The sequence below is a fragment of the Siphateles boraxobius genome, unplaced genomic scaffold (genome assembly GCF_051911475.1).
Source record: "Siphateles boraxobius isolate OS27281-9 unplaced genomic scaffold, OSU_SipBor_1 68, whole genome shotgun sequence".
In the NCBI taxonomy this organism is placed as follows: Eukaryota; Metazoa; Chordata; class Actinopteri; order Cypriniformes; family Leuciscidae; genus Siphateles; species Siphateles boraxobius.
The window spans coordinates 4,180,816-4,205,936 of NW_027509195.1; the positions used below are offsets into that span (position 1 = coordinate 4,180,816).

At 41.9% G+C, this 25,121-nt stretch overlaps 1 long non-coding RNA gene across 1 annotated transcript; it reads left to right on the forward strand.

Moving 5' to 3' along the window:
- The first annotated feature begins 15,585 nt into the window (after positions 1–15,585).
- Positions 15,586–16,292, forward strand: LOC143722716 (uncharacterized). The gene is made up of 3 exons (XR_013196981.1): positions 15,586–15,629; positions 15,687–15,775; positions 16,152–16,292. It is a non-coding gene; the product is annotated as an uncharacterized LOC143722716 (long non-coding RNA).
- The last annotated feature ends 8,829 nt before the right edge of the window (positions 16,293–25,121 follow it).

The following is a 25,121-nucleotide window of genomic DNA, read 5'->3' on the forward strand; positions in this document are numbered from 1 at the left end:
ACAGTTTTTATAGAATAGGGAGGTATGGCAAAATTACATGAATTTGATTGGTTCTTCATATGCAAACCTTTCTGTTACTAGGTAAAGCAACCTATGATTTTGATGATTACTTCATTGTTAATCTCAAGGTTCTAACCTAGTATGCAACATACAGTAGGGCAACATAGGCCAACAACATTCAAAAACACAGAACAGAACGTTTTAGTACATTGTGTTTCAAGGTGTTAGTATGTTAGATAAGGTTAGAAGTTAGAAACATGGTTAGTTTAATATTCAGTTTAAAATTTCCACAACAGGTGACATGATGGGAAATATAAAAAATGTATGCAAATATATAGTGTGGTAAAGCGGTTAGTGGGGGGTGATTATGTTGCACAAAACCAATGGGGTCTTGTGAAGACGGCAATAAATATTTGCCTATATAAATTACATTCTTTTTTAGTCTCTTGTTCTGTGATCCTTGTGAAAGTACGCTAAAATAATAATCATACCTCAGTATTGTGAACGTTATCAAAATGACCATCTCTGAAATCCCTTTAATTTACATAAATTCAGTGAATTGTTAACTGAAAAGTTTATTTCGAAAATAAATGTTATTCCTTTAAATAGTGTAAATTACATGTTTTTTCGAATATCATTTTTTTTCTAAATTGTCTTTTTCAAGCAGATTTTTTCTTGTCCACAATCTTTTCTTGTGCTGATGTTTAATCATTCTTGTATTAGATTATTATTGGAGGGCCACTATTTGAAATATTAAAATTCAAGAAAAATGGTTTAATCACAGTTTATTTAGTGTAAACTCTATTTATTAGACCATTGCGATCATCCCACAGGCAACGTGTGGACTCCCCTCTGGACCTATAGACGCCGGCCAAAATCAGTTGACCGATGTAGGCACGGAGATCTGTGAAGTCCACCCCGGTCCAATTTCTCATTGTGCGGTGCCCATGGAGGTTGGTCATGCTGTCAATGAGGTCAATCATCTTCTCCGTGAAAAACAGATTGGTGGAAAACCACACTTCGCCGTTTCTCCCAATCCACCCAGATTCAGGATCCTCCGAATCCTCCTCGTCCTTCAGTGGAAGCTAGAGCTCCACTGAAGGCGATCTGACTCTCCTGAGTCTGTGGTGTCAGAGGGAGAAGACAATACATCCTGCAGCTAGCTAGAGGGGTCAGGCTGCATAATCATCTCTAAAACTTCACTACTAAAGCCCTTTCTCATGTTGCTTGCTGCTCTTCTCACCATCAAATGACCAGCAGGCTTGCATGCAAGTGTTTAAATCCACTTGATTTGTTTCTGTTTAGTCTGCATTTTTCACCATCAAAAGGCAGCAGATGCATAAATACACTTACTTTGTTTTTGTTTACTCCATGTAGTTCTGAGAGCTGAGGTGCATATCTTGATTTTCTCAGACGCATCATGGAGAGTTTTCTCTCTCTCTCTCTCTCTCTCTCTCTCTCTCTCTCTCTCTCTCTCTCTCTCTCTCACACACACACACACACACACACACACACACACACACACACACACACACACACACACACACACACACACACACACACACACACACTTTAATATGCTATTATACTCCATATAACTCCATGTAAATGCCAGAAACTAAGCTTTTTTTGCACAGGCCTATCTAAAGGGTTAATGGTGCCACTTGGTTATCAACAGCAAAAATTACAAATTGTACCTCTTCCCAACAGGGAAAACCATCAACAATCAAAAATGCATGATTATATGGTGCCATGGCTTTGCAATCAAAAAATGTGGTTATAATGGAAGTCAATGGGGCAAAAACAGCCATGAACAGTAAATTAAGATTAAAATCTGATGCTGCACAAAAACTAACAATGCATCAAAACCAATGTTGTGTCCAAGACTGAGATAAAAGGTAAAAAAAAATCCAGTCCACAATCACATTTTATATTGAAAATAAGTCATTTTCTGTGTTTTTCCCCCAAATCAGTGACATCATTTCTGAATTTGGCAATTAAAGAGTTAAAATCCTGATTTAAAAAAAAAAAAACATTTAGTAGTTTTGATCAGGACTGAGATTGATTAATAGATTTATGCCAATAGGCCTATATATATATATATATATATATATATATATATATATATATATATATATATATATATATATTTATCTGATACATTTTTACAGGAGTTTAATAGTGGCTGTTTTCAGCCACGGACATAGCGAAAGGGTGAATTTGAACAATGCACAAGGGTTAACTCTTACATTCTAATTAGGCTACATGTACAATCAATGCATCAGATGAAAGCTTATCTTCCACTTTTTGAAAGGTGTGATCAGTTTGTTTCTAGCATAAAGTAACAATTAAATAAGTAGTTATAAGTAGTTAAAGCAGCCCATGTCTGCTAAATCCCCCATTGCCCCCTGGGTATTACTTATATGTCCAGGGAGACAGAGATGTTTTGCTGATATCATAATTTAAAATGGGGATTTTGAGATTTTTTGAAATTGTGCTGATGTGCAGTTGCATGTGGAGCATTGGTTATGGACTGCGCCGGACAGTCCAGTCAACAGCAACATTAGCTGGAAACCAAAGCAGAAAAAAAGATGAAAATTAGAATGAAATTATTATACAAGATGTGTTTATGAGTATAAAAGACCTCTAATATATTCAACAACGACGTGACAGTAACAGTACATAATAAAAAAAATACACAATGGGAATGAATGTACATCTATATATATTATGAAAAGTATTAAAAAAAATTATGAACAAACACGTAAATAAATGTTCCCAATTATATAGATCATATCAATACTCAGCTTAAATGTCTTTGTTCGTTGAAAACTATTTAAGTTCTGTACAAAGTTACATTTACAGTATTTTATATTTTAATATTTTTAAGCCAAATTTTTAAGCTAGAAAGAAACAAGTGTTGATAAATCTAGTAAATCAAGTAAAAAGCATCATGTAACTCACAAGCAATTTAGACAACATTATGATATCAGCTTTAATTTCTTTCAACAGTCCAGTAATTGGACAAAAACCTATTTTGGTTCATGAGCTGCATTTATATTCACCGTGAGCCAACCCATCAACAAATGATGTAATCCACTGACATGTTTCTCCAAACAAATTTGCATATGCTAATATGCTCCATGGGCTCCAGGAGATAGATTCCATGATTTACAGTTTCCATAATGGAATCAGAGAGCTGCCTCTCATACTCATTCTGCTACACTGACCTAAGGCAATGTGAGTGTGACAATCACAATGAAGCATTAAAAAAGTAAACAATGTCATCTGTTTCAGGCATTCGCTCAATGTGTTGATAGATTGTGGTAAATGAGAAAGGTCAGTAGTGGGCAGCATTTCTGCTAATCCACCCACTGTCCCATCAATATTATGATGTTACTATGGTTTTTTAATTGTTCAGTTTTCCATAAGACATACGCGGGGCCATTTATCTTGTAGTGTAATCATCAGAATAAACAGATAAATGACAGATGTCAGATAATAATGACATTTTAAATGGGCCTTCCTTGTAGAAAAATAACAATCAAAACCATAATGAAATATCTAACTGGTGATGAAGAATATTTACATTCATCATAACCAAAAATTTTTATTTTAAATTGGACTTTTCGGTGTGTTAATTAGACCCCACAAAGGAGGAAATCCCACCAACTACATTGTTATAGCAATAAATAGGAGATTATTCATGCGCTGGAATGAACCTTAATTACAGTCAGAGGAAAATAAAGCTCTGCTTTGCATACTCTGCCTTAGAAAACAAAGTGAGTAATACTTCATGCAAACATAAATGTATGAAATATCACCCTTGATTTTTAGATATTCAAATTCGAATCCATATCATTTATCAACTCAATACAATATGTCAAAAACAAAATTAGTATTTATTTATTTATGAGTGAGTGAATTTTTTCAAAAAGAATACCTTTCCAATCGACCATCTAAACCTCTTCATATAAACAGGCATTGAAAGTGATGCTGTCACATTCATTTGTGGTTTTGTTTCAAGTTTATGGTTTCATGTATTTTATTCTGAAATGTTCCTGTTTGTCAGGTGATTTCTTGTCCCACATGGTATCTTGTCTTTTGGTCCCTTTATGTGTCATGTCCTGATTGGTTTCCAAACAAATCTAAGATAAATTATCTAGGAATTATAATCACCAAAGACTAAATATATCTAGCAGAATAGCTGAATGCACGATCAGATTGGACAGATGACAGAGAGACATTTCTATCTTTGGTAGAATTTTGTTGCCAAAAGTCTCCTCAAGCCATGACCGCCACGCCAGAGCCTTGTCAAGTCATGGTCACCAAGCGAGAGTCTCCTCACGTCATGGCTGCCACAACAGAATCTCTTCACATTATGGCTGCCTCGACAGAGTTTCCTGACGTCATGGCCGCCTCGTCTGAAATCGCATACTCTCTAGGTACTTACTTTGAAAAAGGAATTACTTCATGACTGCTAAAAAAGAATGTTCTGTATGAGTGTGTGTGTAGTATGCCATGTTGTTATTATTATGTGACCTACCAGCATCAGTTACGTCCCTCCACTGCCATTCATAAATCCTCTCCCATGGCCTTATGGGATACTTTTTGCCTACTCTATATGAGCACTGTGAATTGGGACATACTTCTTTTGCCACATTCTGTTTTTCACCTACTATATAGTAGTGAAGTATGCGATTTCGGATACAGTCAGAGTTTCCTCATGCCATGGCCGCCATGCCAGAGTCTCATCATGTCATGGCCGGCGCACCTAAATCTTTGCACAACACCCCTCAAGTCACAGCCATTCAAGTTACACACTTTTTTTTCCGGAACTTCCCGGCCTCTGCATGTCTTGAGGATGATGAGACTGACTGCTATTGTGATGGAGATTTCCGGAACTCCATGCATGCTATTATTGCATAATATGCTTGCCGTCCATGAACTCTCTGTGCTCCACAGCCATGGAGGCTGTTCAAGAATGTTCTTTGCCTTGTCACGGTCATTAAGGACATTCATGTTCCTGCGCCGCAATGGCCTCCTGACCTACCGAATCCACCACATGACCTACTGATATACTGTGGTGGTCATCACCTCCGTCAGCTCCGCCCTGGTGGCCCCCTTCAATGCTGGCTCTACCATGGCCATTTGATCCTCCATGGTCTTGTCCACTGCTCCATAGTCTATAGTCTCGTCCACTGAGCCACAGTCTAGGTCAACCACTGCTCCACAGTCTATGTCCACCATTGCTCCACAGTCTAGGTCCACCACTGCTCCACAGTCCATGTCCACCACTGCTCCACAGTCTTGGTCCACCGCTGCTCCACAGTCTATGTCCAACACTGCTCCACAGACTAGGTCCACCACTGCTCCATGGTCTAGGTCCACCACTGCTCCACAGTTTATGTCCACCATTGCTCCACAGTCTAGGTCCACCACTGCTCCACAGTCTAGGTCCACTACTGCTCCACAGTCTAGGTCCACCACTGCTCCACAGTTTATGTCCACCATTGCTGCACAGTCTAGGTCCACCACTGCTCCACAGTCTAGGTCCACTACTGCTCCACAGTCTAGGTCCACTACTGCTCCAAAGTCTATGTCCACCACTGCTCCACAGTCCATGTCCACCACTGCTCCACCTTCTAGGTCCACCACTGCTCCACAGTCTATGTCCACCACTGCTCCACAGTCTATGTCCACCACTGCTCCACAGTCTAGGTCCACTACTGCTCTACAGTCTAGGTCCACCACTGCTCCACAGTCTACGTCCACTTCTGCTCCACAGTCTATGCCCACCACTGCTCCAAATTCTAGGTCCACTCCTGCTCCACAGTCTATGTCCACCACTGCTCCACAGTCTAGGTCCACCACTGCTCCACAGTCTAGGTCCACTCCTGCTCCACAGTCTATGTCCATCACTGCTCCACAGTCTTGGTCCAACACTGCTCCACAGTCTATGTCCACCACTGTTCCACAGACTAGGCCCACCACTGCTCCACAGTCTAGGTCCACTACTGCTCCACAGACTAGGCCCACCACTGCTCCATAGCCTAGGTCCACCACTGCTCCACAGACTAGGTCCACCACTGCTCCACAGTCTAGGTCCACCACCGCTCCACAGTCTAGGTCCACCACTGCTCCACAGTCTACATCCGCAACTGCCCCACGATCCTGGCCATGATCCAAGTACTTTTCCCCTTACGGGCCTGGGCCATCCATCTCCTAGACTGCCTATGCTCCTCCACCTTCCTGGACTTTTTGTTGTTTCGGTTTTGGGGTTGGTGTTCCATTAGGGCGTCAGGAGCGCCCTTTGGTGGTGGGATAAGTCACTTCTCTTTTTTGGTTTTGTTTTCAAATTGTTTGTGGTTGTTTTAGTCTCTTATTTTTTGAAATTCTAATAGTCATCAGAATCAGAAAGAGCTTTATTGCCAAGTGTGCTTGCACACACAAGGAATTTGTTTTGGTACTGAGGCTTCCAGTGGACATATACAAATACAAATACAACAATAAACATAATACTACAAATTATAAGAATAAAAAATATAAATATATGAGAATAAAAGTAACACAGTTGGGTTTAGAATAGTTGACATTTTCAGATTTACAGATTATGAACATATTTACAGTGTTTTGAATATTATAAATAAATAAATCTACATATAAGTATCACCTGAGTTGTAGGATATTGCACTAAACAGTGGGAGTATTGCACTTAAAGGCATATGCCTTGGGAGGAGTGTTAACTGTTCAGGAGGGAAATGGCCTTTGGGAAGAAACTGTTCCTGTGCCTAGACGTTCTTGTGGCCAGTGATCTGAGTCTCCGTCTTGACGGTAACAGTTCAAACAGGTGGTGTCCAGGGTGAGTGGAGTCTGTGATGATTTTACCTGCTCTCTTCCTCACTCTGGAAGAGTACAGGTCCTGGAGGTTTGGCAGGGGGGCACCAATGATCCTATCCGCAGTCTGGACTGTCCCTTGTAGTCTCCTGATGTCTGATTTGGTAGCTGAACCTAACCAGACAGTGATGGATGTGCATAAGACAGACTTAATGACGGCTGAGTAGAACTGAATCAGCAGCTCCTGTGGCAGATTGAACTTCCTCAGCTGGCAAAGGAAGTACAGTCTCTGCTGGGCTTTTTTCACAACAGAGTCAATGTGATTATCCCACTTCAGGTCCTGAGAGATGATAGTGCCCAGGAACCTGAATGACTCCACTGCTTCCACAGTGCTGTTCATGATGGTGAGTGGGGGGAGTGCTGGGCTGTTCCTCCTGAAGTCCACGATCATCTCCACTGTTTTGAGCGTGTTCAGCTCAAGGTTCTTATAACTGCACCAGACAGCCAGCTGTTCAACCTCCAGTCTGTAAGCAGACTCGTCACCGTTTTGGATGAGACCGATGACAGTGGTGTCGTCTGCAAATTTCATGAGCTTGACAGTGGGGTCTTTAGAAGTGCAGTCATTAGTGTACAGGGAGAAGAGCAGTGGGGAGAGAACGCACCCTTGGGGGGCGCCAGTGCTGGTGGTGAGAGTCCTGGATGTGTGTTTCCCCAGTCTCACTCGCTGCTGCTGGTCCGTCAGGAAGCTGGAGATCCACTGACAGATCGAGGATGGTATGGGGAGCTGGGTCAGTTTGGCTGTGAGAAGATCAGGCATGATGGTATTGAAGGCCAAACTGAAGTCCACAAATAAGTCCCAGGTCTGTCGAGATGTTGCAGGATATAATGCAGTCCCATGTTGACTGCTTCATCCACAGACCTGTTTGCTCTGTAAGCAAACTGAAAGGGATCAGTGATCAGTGAGCAGGGGTCCAGTGATGTCCTTCAGGTGGGCCAACACCAGTCTTTCAAATGACTTCATGACCACAGACGTGAGAGCGACAGGTCTGTAGTCATTAAGTCCAGTGATTTGGGGTTTTTTGGGGACCGGAATGATAGTGGAGTGCTGGTAGCAGCAGGGAACTTCACACTGCTCCAATGATCTGTTGAAGATCTGCGTGAAGACCGGGGCCAGTTAGTCAGCGCAAGCTTTTAGATAAGCAGATGAGATGCCGTCTGGTCCTGAGGCTTTCCTAGTCTTCTGTTTTTTGAAGATTCTGCTCACGTCCTCCACACAGACCTTGAGCTCAGGTTGGATGGGATGAATGGGAGTGCAGGAGGTGATAGTGAATGTGTGAAGTGCAGGTCTGAGCCGTGTGGTGTGAATGAGGGCTTTTCAAACCTGCAATAAAATGATTTTAAATCATCAGCCAGGTGTTGATTGTCCACAGATCGGGGGGATGGTGACTTGTAGTTGGTGATGTTCCTCAGGCCATTCCAGATTGATGATGGGTCGTTGGCTGAAAACTGTTTTTTCAGTTTTTCAGAGTAGCTTCTTTTAGTAACTCTGATCTCCTTTGTCAGTCAGTTTCTGGCCTGGTTATGCAAGATTTTATCCCCACTTCTGTAGGCATCCTCTTTGGCACGACGAAGATGTTTGAGTTTCCCAGTAAACCATGGTTTATCATTAGTAAATGATAAGAGTGTTCTGGTAGGAATGCATGTATCCTCACAGAAACTTATATATGATGTTACAGTATCTGTGAGCTCATCCAGATCGTTGGTAGCAGCTTCAAAAACAGTCCAATCAGTGCAATCAAAGCAGGCTTGTAGATCCTGCTCTGCTTCATTAGTCCATCTTTTTACAGTCCTTATTACAGGTTTAGCTGATTTCAGTTTCTGCCTGTAGGTCGGTATGAGATGAACCAAACAGTGATCAGATAGCCCCAAAGCTGCCTGTGGGACGGAGTGATACGCATTCTTTATTTTGGTGTAAAAGTGGTCCAGTATATTAATGTCTCTTGTGGGACATGTAACGTGCTGTCTGTATTTTGGTAATTCACGGGAAAGATTTGCTTTGTTAAAATCCCCAAGAATGATTAAAAGAGCGTCTGGGTACCTTTGTTCCGTTTCAGCTATTTGTTCAGCCAGCTGTTGTAGCGCCGAGCTCACGCACACGTCTGGAGGAATGTATACATTCACGAGAATGAAAGAGGAAAACTCCCGAGGCGAGTAGAAGGGTTTACAGTTTATGAAATGTGCCTCTAAATTAGGAGAGTTGTAGATTGTTGTAGTTGTAGATTGCAGATTGTTGTAACATCTGAACACCAACTTTCGTTAATGTAGAAACACAATCCACCACCTCTCGTTTTCCCCGACGAAGACGAAGGCAGGGGCACAGCCGACTCCCCGGGAGGCAGGGCCATAGCTAGAGGATTCGGGGCCCCCTGAAAATATATTGATGTGGGCCCCCACCACCCTCCACCAATATCATAAACTGTACAATATATGAGCATGGAGGCCCACATATAACAGAAGATGGGGATATTGTTGCAAAACCTTTATTTTAAAAGTGAAATGGCCACCCTGGGGAGCGGGGGCCCCTATAATTGTCACCACCTTTTAGCCCACTAGCGACGGCCCTGCCGGGAGGTATGGGAAGGAACCATCCTGGTGGTGGGGAAGATAGAGGGGAAAGGACCATCCTGGTGGTGGTGGGGAGGATGGAGGTAATTGTTTTGCGTCAGCATCTGCGAACTCAGACATGCGTAAGTAACCATCTTTTATACTGCAAGTATTAGATCATGATTGGTTAGATGTGAAGCCAATAAGTGACGTAACGATTGAGTCTTCCTGGCGGAAACTTACGCTTAATTGTTTTGGTCAGCATCTGCGAACTCAGACATGCGTAAGTAACCATCTTTTATACTGCAAGTATTAGATCATGATTTGGTTAGATGTGAAGGCAATAAGTGACGTAACGATTGAGTCTTCCTGGCAGAACTTTCGCTAAAGCTTCATTTTATGCTTTGTATTTTGTAATTTAACCTTATTAAATACTTGGGTTCATTACTTCATCATCCTCGTTTTCTCAGTGTCAGCACCATTATGCATCAATAACTCAGCAATAAAATGTCATCACTGTAAAATAAAATAAACATGGTTTACTGATAATTTCAATATAATTTGTATAAATTTTTCGTTTATTAAATTGTAGTTAAATATGTAAAGTCTTTCTCCAGAAATCAAAAAAGAAAAAATGGAACAGCTATAATGGTGCAAAACGTCACATTTGCAAAACAGCAAGAACAACTATAGGGACAGACTGCAAATTAGCTATTAGATAGAAATCTGTTTGCCCGACACATTTTATTTAATGCTATTATTATGTAATGTCCCTGTCAAGTAAATGAAATAACACACTTTATATTAAGTGTCTTAAAAGGTACACTATGTAACTTGTTTAAAATTAACAAAATGTTAATTACGAGTCAATACATCAATCCTTATTCCAAAAAGTGTTTTTGTCTTACCCTGATTCACTATGGTAAACCTATTATAAGTGTTTATATTTTAGACCTGTGGGGATGGTTTTCACAAGAAATTGCGTACATACGTCACTCGCCCATGCGTGTCTCGTCATATTCGTAATAGAGAAGAGTTGCTCCGGCTACTTTGACGTGTGTATGGTGTGGGAGGGGTATAGGTTTGTTGTCACAACAAGAGAGAAAGGTTGAAATGGAGCGCACACTATATCTTGAACCTCCGGGGAATCACCCACTTAAAAAAAAACCCGAACAAAGGAGAGTCTGATAGCAAAAAGAGAATGTGACAAGAGCTCGTAATAAAACATTGGCTTGGCTTTTCAAGGAGAACTTAGGGATTTGAAATGTTGTAAAAACGACGCAGAGATGGTGTTTTATTACACCACAGGTCAGTATGGTATTTTATTGAACAGATAAATTGCAATATGTAGCACTCTAACAAAGTTCATTGTATTATCTATTCATTAGTCCGCAGTCACACACAGCCGAAGCACTAACTTTACATTGTGTAAAACAAACTTTAAAAAAAATGTAATGTGTTTAATTTGATAAACAATTATGCTGCCGCTTTTTTGAACTCCCATAAGATGAAATTCATGCAGAGAACTTTGTTTTTACGCATATGTATTTGCCCTCCTTTATGTTTCGGTCCAGTGTTGTTGGATTACCCGTGTATGCGGCAATGAGATTCAGTAGCCAAGTTATTTAAATGGACTGGGCCAGTTTGCGTCGTATTCTGTTGTTTTAGGCTACAAGACGGAAAAGCTTCAACACCGATTGTATCAAAGAATTTAACACGTGAGAGATCTACGCGGCCCCAGAGAAGGGTTCTGCATTATCTGATGACGACGCTTCTCCTTGCTGGTGATATTCATCTTAATCCAGGCCCTGGCGACATTGGAGGTGCTGTTCAGTGTGTCGTTTTGGATTCTGGCGCAACACCTGGAGGTGTTTTGCAGTCGCCGTCGGTGGATATTTGTGGCCGGATCGGGATTGGTCGCGGCCTGGCTGTTTGCCAAGGTGTGCTGGAGACTCACCTGAGTTTCCGACGATGGCTGCTGGTGATCGGGCCAGGGCTGACTGTGATCTGTATGTGCTGTCGGACTGTGTCGGAGGGCTTGCCTCGACTTGTCACCGGGTGTCAGCCGACATATCAGGCATCGTAAGCTGCAATATTGTAAAACAGTGAACCACTCTAAAGTAATTTGGGACCGCAGGGCTAAACCGAAGGGTATTTAAGGAGGACATTTAAATATCTGAAGTATATTACCAAAACATGAACAAATTTTTTTTGTTTTACAATTTGCCTAACGATTCAAATTTAGATTTTTTTTTGTGTTTGTCCAAAACATGGTTAACTAAAACTTCTCCTAGTGCAGCTTTGGCAATGCATGGGTATAGGCTACATATTTTAGACAAGATAGGAAAAATGGTAGAGGAGAAGGGCTCCTTATTTATGTTAAAGATCATTTCATATGTGAACAAGTTCATCTTGAATGTTCAAATGTATTTGAATGTATTGCCATTTTAATTACTTTATCTCTGCAAATGTATTTTACTATGCAGTTGATAAACCCCCTTCATCTGATATTTAATATAATCATTTAAAAAATCTCTTTGAAAAAGTTGATATACGTAAAGAGTGTATTGTTCTGGGGGATTTTAATCTTAATCTCACGTTGAAAAATGAATTCAGTAAAAAAGTCTTATTCACCACTGACCTTGCGTTGATCAAGACAATCCTCAGTTTTACCGGGTCCTGGTTTAGTTGAGATATCCGACGCAATCATCTCATCGTCTTCAGGGACTGTCTGTTTGAAAACGCTACTCAATGAAACGGTAAGAAAATGAAATGTACAGCACACGAGTCAGCTTTTCCTGCCTGGGAGAAGAGCGCGCACGGGAGGTTCTCGAGGGAATCCTCTGTGTGAACTGTGAGCGTTTTTCTCTTAAAACGATCCGCTCTCGTCTGACCCTCTTCTCGAGTGAAGGGGGTTCAACGCCTGGTCCTCATGGTCCCGCTCGTGCCGAGGCAGAGCGGCGACTTGCATCATGGGCTTCCAGATAGAGCTCGTCGATCATCTTGAGTGTGCTGTAAACCTCTCATATGATTCGACGGCTGACGAGGGCGACCTGCAGGTCGATGATGAGGATTTTTCACCGACGGTTTCCTGCAGTTGCTGCTCTTCAGGACGAGCAGGAGATGGCTGGTGAGGTTTATAATCAGGTAGATCCTGAACCCTGTCAGCCACCCTGCCCCGTGTATGCAGATCTGGTGGATGTTGTGGAGCGCGCCGCCAACAGGCTGTAGCTGCCATGGCAACGCGCTAGAGGAGAGACCGCTCGCGGTAGGCTCGGCGATCGGTTTCTCCCCGGCCATAGACCACCAGCCCAGGTGAGCCTTCCATTCCTTCCTGATCTTCACACCGAGATCGAGAGGGCATGGAAGAGCCCATACTCTGCCCGTATTCACCGACATCAGCGGGTTAATTTTGCTGATGTTGAGGGGATCGCAGAGCATGGTTATGTGTCGATGCCACCCATTTGACGAGTTGTTTGCGAACTATCTCGTGTCTGGGCAGGCGTCGACACTGAGATCTCCAACCCTGCCATCCAAACCGCTAAAGACAACAGCGCGTTTGAATGGCAGAGCATACACGGCAGCGGTTCAGGCTGGTGCCTCCCTGCACACCATGGCGGTGCTGCAGGCATACCAGGCCGACCTGCTGCAGGATCTCGACCAGGGGGCAGGGATGTCCCCTGAGGTGGTTACTGAGCCGCGCCAAACCACGTTTCTTGCGCTCCGGGCCACCAAACAAACTGCTGCCGCGATCAGTCGGTCGATGGCGGCGATGGTGGCCACGGAGAGACATCTTTGGTTAAACCTGGCCGACGTCGGGGAGAAAGAGAAGGCCTTTCTCCTTGATTCATCGGTTTTGCCCTCTGAACTCTTTAGCCCCTCCGTGGAGGCGGTGCTTGGGAAGTTCAGGGAGGTGAAGGTGCGCTCAGCTGCTTTTAGGATCTGCATACCGCTGAGATCCGGTTCCACGCCCAGGCAGGAGGGAGGGCCTGGCCCTTCACGGTCTGAGGCCCGTAGACAGGGCCAGAGAGCCAGTGTCGCCTCTCGTGCACCCCCTCCGTGGAGGAACCGGGCGCAGAAAAGGCGTGACTCCCGCAAGAAGAGGGATCTGAGGGAGGTTATCCAGCACAAGTGCACACAGAGTCGCTGATGGATAATCTCCTCGGAGGGCTTCACTAAAAAGAAATCCAGCCCTCTCCTCTCTTCTGACTCCCCAGACGTTCATTACATCAGGCCTGGGATGGGCCTATGATAAGAACGATGTTCCAATGGCCTGCCTAGGCTTGGTTAGTAGAAACGCCTCTTTCAGGCATGTAAAGTGGTGGATCCCAGGTTCATAAAGAACTATCTGACGAGTCTTCACTCCGTATGCCGCAGGTGCACTGATTGGTCTTTTTAAGAGTAATTTTTTGTGAATTAAAATTCCAAAATGTATCTCTCTACAGACCTCGTTCCCTGTATAGAGCTATGGGGTGTCAAGGTAATAAGGTAAGGGAAGTTTCCTGGATTATTAGGGCCCTGAAGTTCCCCGTTAGGTGGCCAGAAAGATAAATATGTTGGCCTTCGGGCTGTTAGCTACCTCAGGGTAGAGTGATTGGTCTCTCTCTTAGAATTTTTTACTTAGAGTGTTGACTGATGCTAATGCTTCAGATAGATCTTATGTCCGGCCCACGGGTCCATTTGACTTCTTCCTGAGCACGTCGCCCCTTGAGCTCTGTTTGGGTTTTCATTAGGCTGAGCGATTCTGCAGCCATTTCTATGGAATAATACAGACTATATTCTTTAGTAAGGCTGTGGCTCCTCCGAGCCCTCAGATAGATCTATGCTTGCAGGCTGGCCCTCACTAGGGCCGCCTCTGTAGCTGGCCTAGGCTGTGCCAGGGATAATAAAGGCGCTCTGCTAAAAAATTAGCATTTCTTCCTCTGACCCTTCACTTTGTGAATGTAGGTTTCTAGCATCCCTGTATAAACAGCCTCCTCCCATGGGAGTTGTTAGGCCAAGGCCCGCCCTCTTCTCTGCATTCTGGGGTGACTAGAGTAATGCAGCGTGGTGCAGAGGATGGTTTATAAGGACATGGTAGGCCTCAAATAGGTATATATGTGATATATATATATGTCTTTATTGAGCAGGGTTAGGCCGTCTTTCGCTTCACAAAGAAGACTGGGTTTCCTGCCCGACCCTGCGGTGCAGAACTGTTTAGGCTTTTAAGCCAGTTTAGGCTTCACTCACCTCGCTGAGCTACTGCTCGAGCGCTAGGTTGTAGGTGGTTGGCTTTCATTCAAGCCCCACTCCCCTAGGTTGGGCACAGATACATTTCTGTCACCCCTAGAGCCGCTGGCAGGCACGCACCCTGGTAACCTCATGGTGAGGTGTGAGTATTCCCCTGTGATACAGGGTAGGTCTGAGCACTTCACTCCCAGTTCTGTTTTATCCTACCTCGCACCACTATGGCTCGGGTCGAGAATGAAGTAAGCTTCACTTCTTCTTTGGTCGAAGTACGCTCCCCTGAAGCCAGAGCATTGCTCTGAGCTGACACCCATGCATAGATGGTAGGCCCCTGACTAACTGGGGCCTCCGTTGAGGCAGAGTGGCGTATGTTGTAGCTTTCTTGCGGAGTACACTGCCATGGGCAATGTTATTAGGCACCAGGATGCTGTAGGCGCTGTGTAAACAGCTCTTCTGCCAACTAAGGCTGCGCCATTAGGTAGTAGGCCTCAGTAGGCCTCCTTGATTGGACAGCCCCCTAGAGGGCACTGTAGGCCAGCTCACTTTACGTGGTTGGCCTTGGTGGTTCGGGCAGTTGACTCACTGATGGGTAGTAGGCCTTAAACAGGCCTCCTCAGAGGTGAGTACCAACATTGTGGGACATACCTTATAGTGCTACTGGAAGCCCAATAGTAAATTATGCTTGTGTAGTATGGTTCCCAACAGTGTACTTTATAGCAAAATATGAGTGCTATTAGCTAGTAGGCCCGACCAGGCCTCCCTGATAGGCGAGTCCCCAGCTGGCTGGCCTTAGCAGGGCACCTTATACTATCAACCGGACTCAGGGCTCATAGCTACCAGTGGTTATCAGGTAGTAGGCCACTCAGGCCTCCCTGAGGTGAATTCCCACTTAAGATGGTTATCAGGTAGTAGGCCTCACCCGGCCGCCCTGAAGGCGAATTCCCACTTACGTTGGCTATCAGGTAGTAGGCCTCTCTGGGCCTCCCTGAATGTGAGCTCCCAAATATTGTGGCTGTCAGGTAGTAGGCCTCTCTGGGCCTCCCTAGATGTGGACTCCCAAATATTTGGCTGTCAGGTAGTAGGCCTCACCAGGCCTCCCTGAAGGTGAGTTCCCACATGCTGTGATTATCAGGTAGTAGGCTCCTCCAGGCCTCATTGAATGAGAACGGTCAGGTAGTAGGCCACACCAGGCCTCCCTGAAGTTGAGTTCCCACAGATTGAGGTTACCAGGTAGTAGGCCTCACCAGGCCTCCCTGAAGGTGAGCTCCCCACATACTGTGGTTATCAGGTAGTAGGCCTTACCAGGCCTCCCTGAAGGTGAGCTCCCCACATACTGTGGTTATCAGATAGTAGGCCTCTCTGGGCCTCCCTGAATGTGAGCTCCCAAATATTGTGGCTGTCAGGTAGTAGGCCTCTCTGGGCCTCCCTGGATATGGGCTCCCAAATATTTTGGCTGTCAGGTAGTAGGCCTCCCTGAAGGTGAGTTCCCACATGCTGTGATTATCAGGTAGTAGGCTCCTCCAGGCCTCCTTGAATGAGAACAGTCAGGTAGTAGGCCTCACCAGGCCTCCCTGAAGGTTAGTTCCCACAGATTGTGGTTACCAGTTAGTAGGCCTCACCAGGCCTCCCTGAAGGTGAGCTCCCCACATACTGTGGTTATCAGGTAGTAGGCCTTACCAGGCCTCCCTGAAGGTGAGCTCCCCACATACTGTGGTTATCAGGTAGTAGGCCTCTCCAGGCCTCCCTGTGAATGGTTCCCCATGGTGCTGGATTTATGAAGCTAGTGGCCTCTTGCTATCAGTCTCAGCTAGCCTTAGTAGGCAGCTGCTGAAGGCGAGCTTGTGCCCTGGCTCGCTAAAGTGTTTATTCTCTGCTACTGGATCCCTCCCGGAACCTTTCCTGCCTACAGCCTGGTTTGCCTACCAGGCGGACCTTGTGCTCCCCTCACCGAAGGTCACTATGAGCATGCGGCCTCCTGAGTCTGGTCAGACGGTCGTAGGCCTCTCGTGAAGCCTCCCAGTTAGATCAGCTCTTAGGCCTTCACAGGGCTCCCCAGTGTCTTGAAACACAGACACTGGGTAGATCCATGGATCGAGTAGAGAAACTCCCCTCACTAGCAAGGGTTGGAAAGCGCTATGCTGAGTCATACTCTCCGGGATATCCCATCTCTGAGATCTGGGCCGAGTGGTTCACTGCCAGCTTCGCAGTCCCTCGGGTTGGATGCCTTACTTAAGGCAATTGTCCAGAGGCTCTGTCTTCGGACAGACAGGATGTGGCCAGACTAAGTGTCTATGTACTGACGCCAGGTCAGGCCGTCCTGGTGGCATTTCGAGGTGAGTATGTTCCCCTGAATAGTGATTGGCCGGGGTTCCTTCGGGTTCCCTAGTCACATTCCCTAGAAGGGACCCCTTCTAATTGGAAGCTGTGGTTCCAGGCACGGAGCCGGCCCAGGTAGGCCTTTCATTTAATCATGTTTATGTAGGTTTTTCCTGTGAGGCTGTAGCTTGGGCTATGACCGTAGGGAATGCTGTCACTGACAGCCTAGTGTGACCTGAGGGTGAGTGGTTCTAGCGTTTCGTTTCAAGTTGCTGGTTCTGACAGTTGTCACTGCCACTTGGCATGCACTTCCCTTAGCATGGCGGCGTTGGTATATCGTTCCCCATAACGTCGTTGACGTATTGTTGAGTTCCCTTCGAAAGGGAACGTCTCAGGTTACGACTGTAACCTATGTTCCCTGAGAACAGGGAACGAGACAATACGTCTCCCTGCCATGCCTCGGGGCTTGCCTACCGTACAGTTCCTTCAGACGATAAGATGATTTGTCATGTTTGCAAGGCGCCCTTTCATACTTCCAGGTCGCACGTTAATCAATCACGCTAATGATTCATGGGCTGTCGCCGGTCAATATGATTGACATGATTTGATAGTGATTTCAGACACCTGTCACGCCTGAGGCGTTTCCCCATAACGTCATTGACGTATTGTCTCGTTCGCTGTTCTCAGGGAACATAGGTTACAGTCGTAACCTGAGACGTTTTGCTGTTAAGATCAAGCTTACCCTTGCGTAAAACCGGGAGAGGTATAGCCTTCGGAACTTCTCTGTCGTCTCATAAGACACAGCGAACTTTATTAGAGCTTATCTTTACTAACAAACCAGATAGAATTACAAAGACTTTTAATTTTTTAACTGGATTATCAGATCACTATTTAACACTTATCTCCAGGAAATTAAATAAGAATAGGTTAATTTATCATGATACTACACAGAATAAACAGAAATATTATTTTAGAATATTAAAAAAGGGTAGTAGTGCGTTCGAAGAAGAGCTTAGACAAAATGATTGGGGATCCCTTTTATCTACTTAAGATTTGGAAACTACGTATAATTTTTTATAGAGAAAATAAAAAAATATAAGGAATAAATACACAAAATTGGTTGGAAATAAGTAGAAAGAATAATTTGCCATGGGTTACTGAACAGGTATGCTCATGAAAAAGTGTGATATTGCTTAAAAAAAAAAGATATAAAATCTGGTTTACGACAGGATCGACTTCTTTTTAAAACAATTTAGTAAAGACATTACGGCAGGCTAAGGCACAATATTTTATTAATATTCAATATTGAGGCTTAAATAAGGCTAAAGGTAATAGTAAAAAGGTATGGCAAACTATTAATCAACTAATAAAGAAAGACTCTAAATCATGTAATAAATGTTTAGAATTAAATTTTAAAGGGAGAACAATTCATCAGCATGATGAAATTACTGATATGTTTAATAATTATTTTGTTGAGTCAGTTCAAAGTTTGACTGATAAATTTGGAATTAGATATAAAGAACTTTTGAAATTCTGTTAAGTAAAACCTGCATTTTATTTAAAGGGGACCTATTATGCAGAATTCACTTTTGCATGGTGTTTGGACATAAATGTGTGATGGCAGTGTGTGTACACAACCACCCAGCAGTGATAAAAATCCACCCACTCTTTTTTTTTTAAATCTCCATAAATCATAAGCAGTGTCTCCCAACGACCTGTTTTCAGAATGTGGCTTTAGTGACGTCACTAAAACCACAGGCCCCGCCCACGAGTGTTGACAGACACTGCCGTTCTAACATAGAACCGCCCTGATCGAGTTCACAGCATGTTGAGAGTTGTACACATCCGCCATTGCTGCACTGACAAGAATGTCTCCCAAGCGTTGTCGGTGTTGTGTAGCTGGATGTATTAATCCACATAGCTCTGTTTATGTCACAGTGTCTGGTTGTGTTCCCTTGTCTATCACTAGAGGTCCTCGTTCTCACGGTGTCCTTCACATTTGACTTCAATTCCCAGCATTCTGTCTGTCACTGTCACTCATCAGTTCATTGCACTCAGCTGTTCCCCGTAATCATTGTTCCCAGCTGTTCTGTGTTAGTCTTGTTAGATTGTGTATATATTTCCTGTCTGTGTTAGTATGTGTACGGAGTCGCTGTTTTGTGTCACACCACTTCAGGTCTGTTATTGTTCGAGTTCCTGTTTCGGTTCTTGTTTTTACGGCTTTATTTGAATTTTGACCCCTGCATGTTGACGACGAGTTTGGATTACCCTTTATTAAACTATTGCTCATGGATTCTCTGCTTATATTATCTGGCTCTGTGGGCATTAATGTCCAACTCCGGGTCGAAATGAACACGGCTACTGAGAGTTTATGTTTTGATATTATCATTCCGTGAGATGAGAGATTTTCCTGACACATGTCCTGCGAGCTCGTGAAGCTCCGCCCTCTGGGCCAGCAGCAGCTGCTCATTTGCATTTAAAGGGGTACACACTAAAACGGTGCGTTTTTCTGAGCCTCAAAAAGTGACAATTTAAACATGCTGTAGAAAATTATCTGTTGGGTATTTGGAGCTAAAACTTCACATACACACTCTGGGGACATCAGAGACTTATTTTACATATTGTGAAAAGGGGCATAATAGGTCCCCTTTAGAGCTACAATATGCAATTTGTTTTCTGCCGCTAGGGTTCGCTAACCTCTTACAAAAACGAAGGCGTAGGTTGATGACGCAAAAGCGGAATTATGGAACTTGTCGTCATGCTGATGGATCTAATAATGTTTATGGATGAGTGAATACATAGATTTTTTAACATGACTTTGGTATGAAGCAGGGCGCGATTGCTAATGAGAGACCGATATCAGCGCCACACACGAGTTTCGCAGATATAAAGGAATGAGAACATTTCATTCTACCGAACTACCCGCAAATGCAGAAATACAACTCACACAGGTCAGTTTATTAGACGAATGAAACTTGTGAGGTAACGCAGCGCTGTTTCACTTGGTCTAAACTATCACAACTGCATGAGTGTGTTGAAAGTTATGTTTTTCTATGTGTTAGTTTGTTGGCTGTATGAGACTAGCAGTAAGCTAGATCAACATTAGAATAACATACTGATCATATTCTAACATTTCATCGTGTTGAGCTGTATAACATTGATTTATTTTATGTACATTTACTCACCTATCTAATAAAGTACATGCAAGAGTGGCGTCTCTGTCAAGTCGAAGTTAGTGGACGTGGAGCTCTCAGCATCTTGAAAACGCCACGCTGATATTGATCCTCGTTTTAGTTCTCCTTTTGTCCCAAAGTCTGCTTGCCATGGTCCATAATGTTTGAACGAAACAACAATGGTTACTATGGCAGTATGAGCGGAAACCAGGGATAACGCGGATATTACGTCATTGACAGGCGACAAGTGAACATGGACGAGCCGTTATTTAAAATTGGAATTTCTCTGAAATAAAAAATCTTTGGGAACTTTTGGGATATTGTAAGTACACAACTGCAGGAAATATATCAAACTACAAACACCATTCACTCATTTTGTGAACTTATCAATTAGACAATCTATTTTCCCAAATTGTTGAAAACCTGGATTAGTTACTCCAGTTTTTAAGGCAGGTGTCCGAGTAATGTAGCAAATTATAGGCCAATTTCAATTTTGTCAGTAGTGTCTAAAATACTAGACTAAAATACTAAGTAGTAACTGAGCAAATTGAAATTATTTTTGATGTGCAAAATAATGTATTGTGCCCTATGCAATTTGGGTTCCGTAAACAGCATTCAACGGAAACGGCTGTATGTTATTTTATCAAGCAAGTGAGGTCAAAATTAGATAAGGGTGGGGTTGTATAAATTGTACCAGAATTTAAATATCTTGGAGTTATCTTGACACTCATTTAACATTTGATAAGCATATAAAAAAATAGTCTGTGTAGTGATACCTCAAATTAGAAATTTTAAATTTATATGGAGTTAACTTTCATTGGAAGCTGCAAGAATTTATTTGCATTCTTTGATTTTTTTCTAATTTTTCTTATTGTATTACTTCATGGTCACAAGCAGGAGCATCTAATCTTAGACCATTATATACCTTGTGTATAAACGTGCTTTAAAAGTATTTGACAAGAAACCTAATAGATATCATCATTGTTTTATAATTGAAAAGCACAATTAATTTACTTTTTACAATTTTATATTGTTTTACAATTGTTGTTTAATGTACAAAATTGTTAATGATCTTGCACCCTTAAAAGCATTTGTTTCTTCATGTAGGCCAACATAAAATATGACAAACAAGAGCTTCATCAAGAGATGACTGAAGCACATTTTAGAGCAACTGAGTTTAGTCGATCAGCTTTTTCAGTTAGAGCTGTTAATAACTGGAATAATTTACCAATTAATATTAGACAGTGTCCTACATTTGCACAGTTAAAGTTACATTTGAAAACGTGGTTAAAGAGGAGTCATGTTTGTGAACATTGAATACTTTTGTGTTTTGTCATGGTGTTATAATTTGGCGGGATTGAATTTGCAACATTGTGTGATGTCTTGTAGTATGTATATTGGGGGATATTTGGATTTCAGTTTTTATTGTTATGTGATGGATTATAGGCCTATGTCGTATATATTTTCCATTTGTGGGGGGATTTTATTGCATGTTTTGATCTTTTGGCATGTAATGTGATTAGGTACTCTCCTGCCCAGGGACAGCAGATGAAATTTAGGCCACGTCCACACGAAGCCGGTGCGTTCCCTATCCGATTATTTTTTTTCCTCGTTCTAAAAAAAAACTCTGTAAACACGGCGTCATCTCAAGAAATATCTGCGTCCACACGAAACCACTGAAACCGACTGAAAACGGTGTAGTATATATGCCAGACCAGTATGGGGCACTGTAATTGTGCCACAGAGATACACTACACACGGAGAAGAAGACTTTGAGCATGCGCCGACACGTGATGTGATGACATCATCGTTTCACAAAATATACGGATTGGCTGTACACACGAAACCGCAAGGGTGTCGTTTTCAGATTTATCGACTTTGGGACCCGGTTTCAAAAAATAGCGGTTTCACTCTCCCAAAACACCGGATCCGTGTGGACGAAACGCCAATACGGTAAAAAATTATACATATACAGCAAAACGCGTCTTCGTGTGGACGGGCCCTTAGCTTTGTAGCTGTCCCTGTCAAATAAAGAATTAAATAAAAAATAAAACCAAACAATGTTTTTCCACAAAATGCATGCAGTTTTGTTTTTAAACCACTAGAAGGCCAAAAGTTACTAGCCTTTCAATTAATCTTTTTATGCAATGCTCTCATTTGTGTCAATACATGTTTTTACATTGTATTTTAAAAAAATCCTGCATGTAATTACAGCTGTAATTAACTTATGTAATTATGACTATAATTACACTGTTGTTGACCATTCCTTTACCTCTTAACCCTTAAAACTAACCTGTTACGATCACAAGTGAGAGTGCCCGGGATAACCATCAGAGGGGACTCCAACCTGGACAATCACCACACATCCTCAAACTACATTTCCCATAATCCTTTGCCCAGACTAATCAGCCATGATCACATTCACCTGTATGTCATTACCTTGTTTAGCTCACCCCATATAAGCCCGGTTTTCTCAGTTATAGTTCTTGCATGTTCCGCGGATTACTTTTTTGCCCGTGTTCGCTGCCTTGTTGTGTTTTATTGTATGGACTGCCTGCCTGTGTTTGACCTTGGCTGTACTTTGGATTATATCTTTGGATTACCCTGTTCAATAAATACTGCATTTGGATCCTCAGCCTTGTTGTCTCAGAGCACTTCGTGATATAACCATACCACCAAACCTGTCCCTAACCTTACCCATATCCCATCTCAATAACAGAATAAGTGTTTTGCAATAAAACATGGTCACAATAAATACATTGTAGCAAATATTTTTTTTATATACATATAGTTAAAGGCATCTAATATAAAGTGTGACCAAACAGACAAGTTTACTAAGCGTGCTCAGTTATGAACACATTTACATATTTCACACTTTTCAGAGCCTCAAAATTAAAAAAAAAATACATTTCTTAATATAATGAAATATATAATATGATTTTCTTTTTTCTGTGTGCAGAATTTCTCCATCATCTCTATCCCCTATAAGGGAATCCCAACAATGAACCAGTTATTTCCATGTTGGGAATCATGTTTGTTATGGTAAGAGCTGATAGCCATCTCAGCACTAGTTTCTGATGTTTTGCATATGCTAAAAACAAACAGCTTGTTAGCAACACCCCCCCCCCCCCCCCCCCCCACACACACACATAATTTTTACAAAAAAATTAATACAGGCCTATTTGATAGACTTTTCACTTCATAACTTTCAGGGATGATAGTGATGGTAATACTTCCAGGAGTTTTTAAAGGCAAAAAAAAAAGAAAAAAGAAGAAGATGGATCTTTGGCCACCTAATCAGTATTATACAAACCATATCTTAAAACCATATTGTTTTTATCTATTGTTTAATTAATACAAATAAACTGCGCACATCAAACATCATAAAATTGTCAAAAATCATAAAATGTAAAATTAATCCATTAATATAAGTCCAGAAGAACATAAGTCCATTAATATGTACGATTTACTACCCAGCTAATATTTGTTGCTTCCCAGAATGTTAATTTTTAAATAAGATTAAATTTGTCCATTTATATGTAAGATATACCCAGCCAACAATTTTTGGTTCCCAGGATGTTAGGTTTTGCAAAAACATGGTTCCCAGAACATCCTTTTTTAAAGGTTTGTTTTTGGTTAGCCAGGAAAGTTTTCTTAACGGAAATAGAAATTTAGTTTTTGTTTTTTTAGAAGGTTATTCGGTAACACTTTAGAATACGGTTCCTTCGTTAATGAATAACTACACAAGAATCAATGAGTAACACAATATTAACAATCTAGTTACTATTATTAACTAACAAGAAACTCTGATTAACAAACTAGTAAGTAATAGCGCACAGATGAAAGTGGTAGTTCACTATTAACTAATCAATAACTACTATTTTTTTAATGCTTCCCAGAGAACTACTCAAAAGGTTTATTAACAATCTAGTAACTACTATTAACTAAAAATAAACTCTGATTAACGAATTAGTAAGTAATAGCACACAGATGAAAGTGGTAGCTCACTATTAACTAATCAATAACTACTATTTTTTTAATGCTTCCCAGAGAACTACTCAAAAGGTTTATTAACAATCTAGTTACTACTATTAACTAAAAAGAAACTCTGATTAACGAATTAGGAAGTAATAGTGCACAGATGAAAGTGGTACTTCAATAACTACTATATTCTTTTATGCTTCCCAGAGAACTACTGAAATTTTTCATAATTCATACAAAACTAATCAATAACCAATGCAGGATAAATGACAAGCACTACAATAACATTTGAACTGCTAACGTAAACGAATACACAAGATTGTTTAAATTATCAATATGTAAGCTGTTAATAATTGGCCTATGCTGTCTATTTATCAACTGAATAATTTTAAATAAATGGATTTTTAAATGCAGTTTTCGGGACTCGGGACCTTACTTGTCCTGTGGCCAATTTTCTGGCATTCCTTTGGACTGGCATTGAATCACTAGAGTCACGGTGACGACTGGAACATATTGAGTTATTATCAGCCATCCAAGTACCATATAGATTTAATTTATTATTTAACTTACCTCACAAAAAAATGTTTTTTTATGTATGTCTCCTAGCATATATATATATATGTATGTGTATGTGTATATATATATATATATATATATATATACACATATATGTGTGTGCGTGCGTGCGTGCGTGTCTTGTGAGTGAGAAGATTCTACACTTTATTGGCTTTTCATTAGTAACTACTGTAAGAATCATGGGAACAAACTAGTAATGACTCAAGTGTTACTACATAGTTTTATGGGAATTACTAATTATTTGGATCCGTATTCTAAAGTGAAGATCATGGTAACTAACTAGTAATGACTCAAGTGTTACTATACTTCGAAAGAAATTTTCTAAAAGTATACTAAAGTTCACCAAAAATCTCAAACGCTTGAAATGACTTTTGTGTTTGGTTGCACAAATCATGACTAGATCATGTA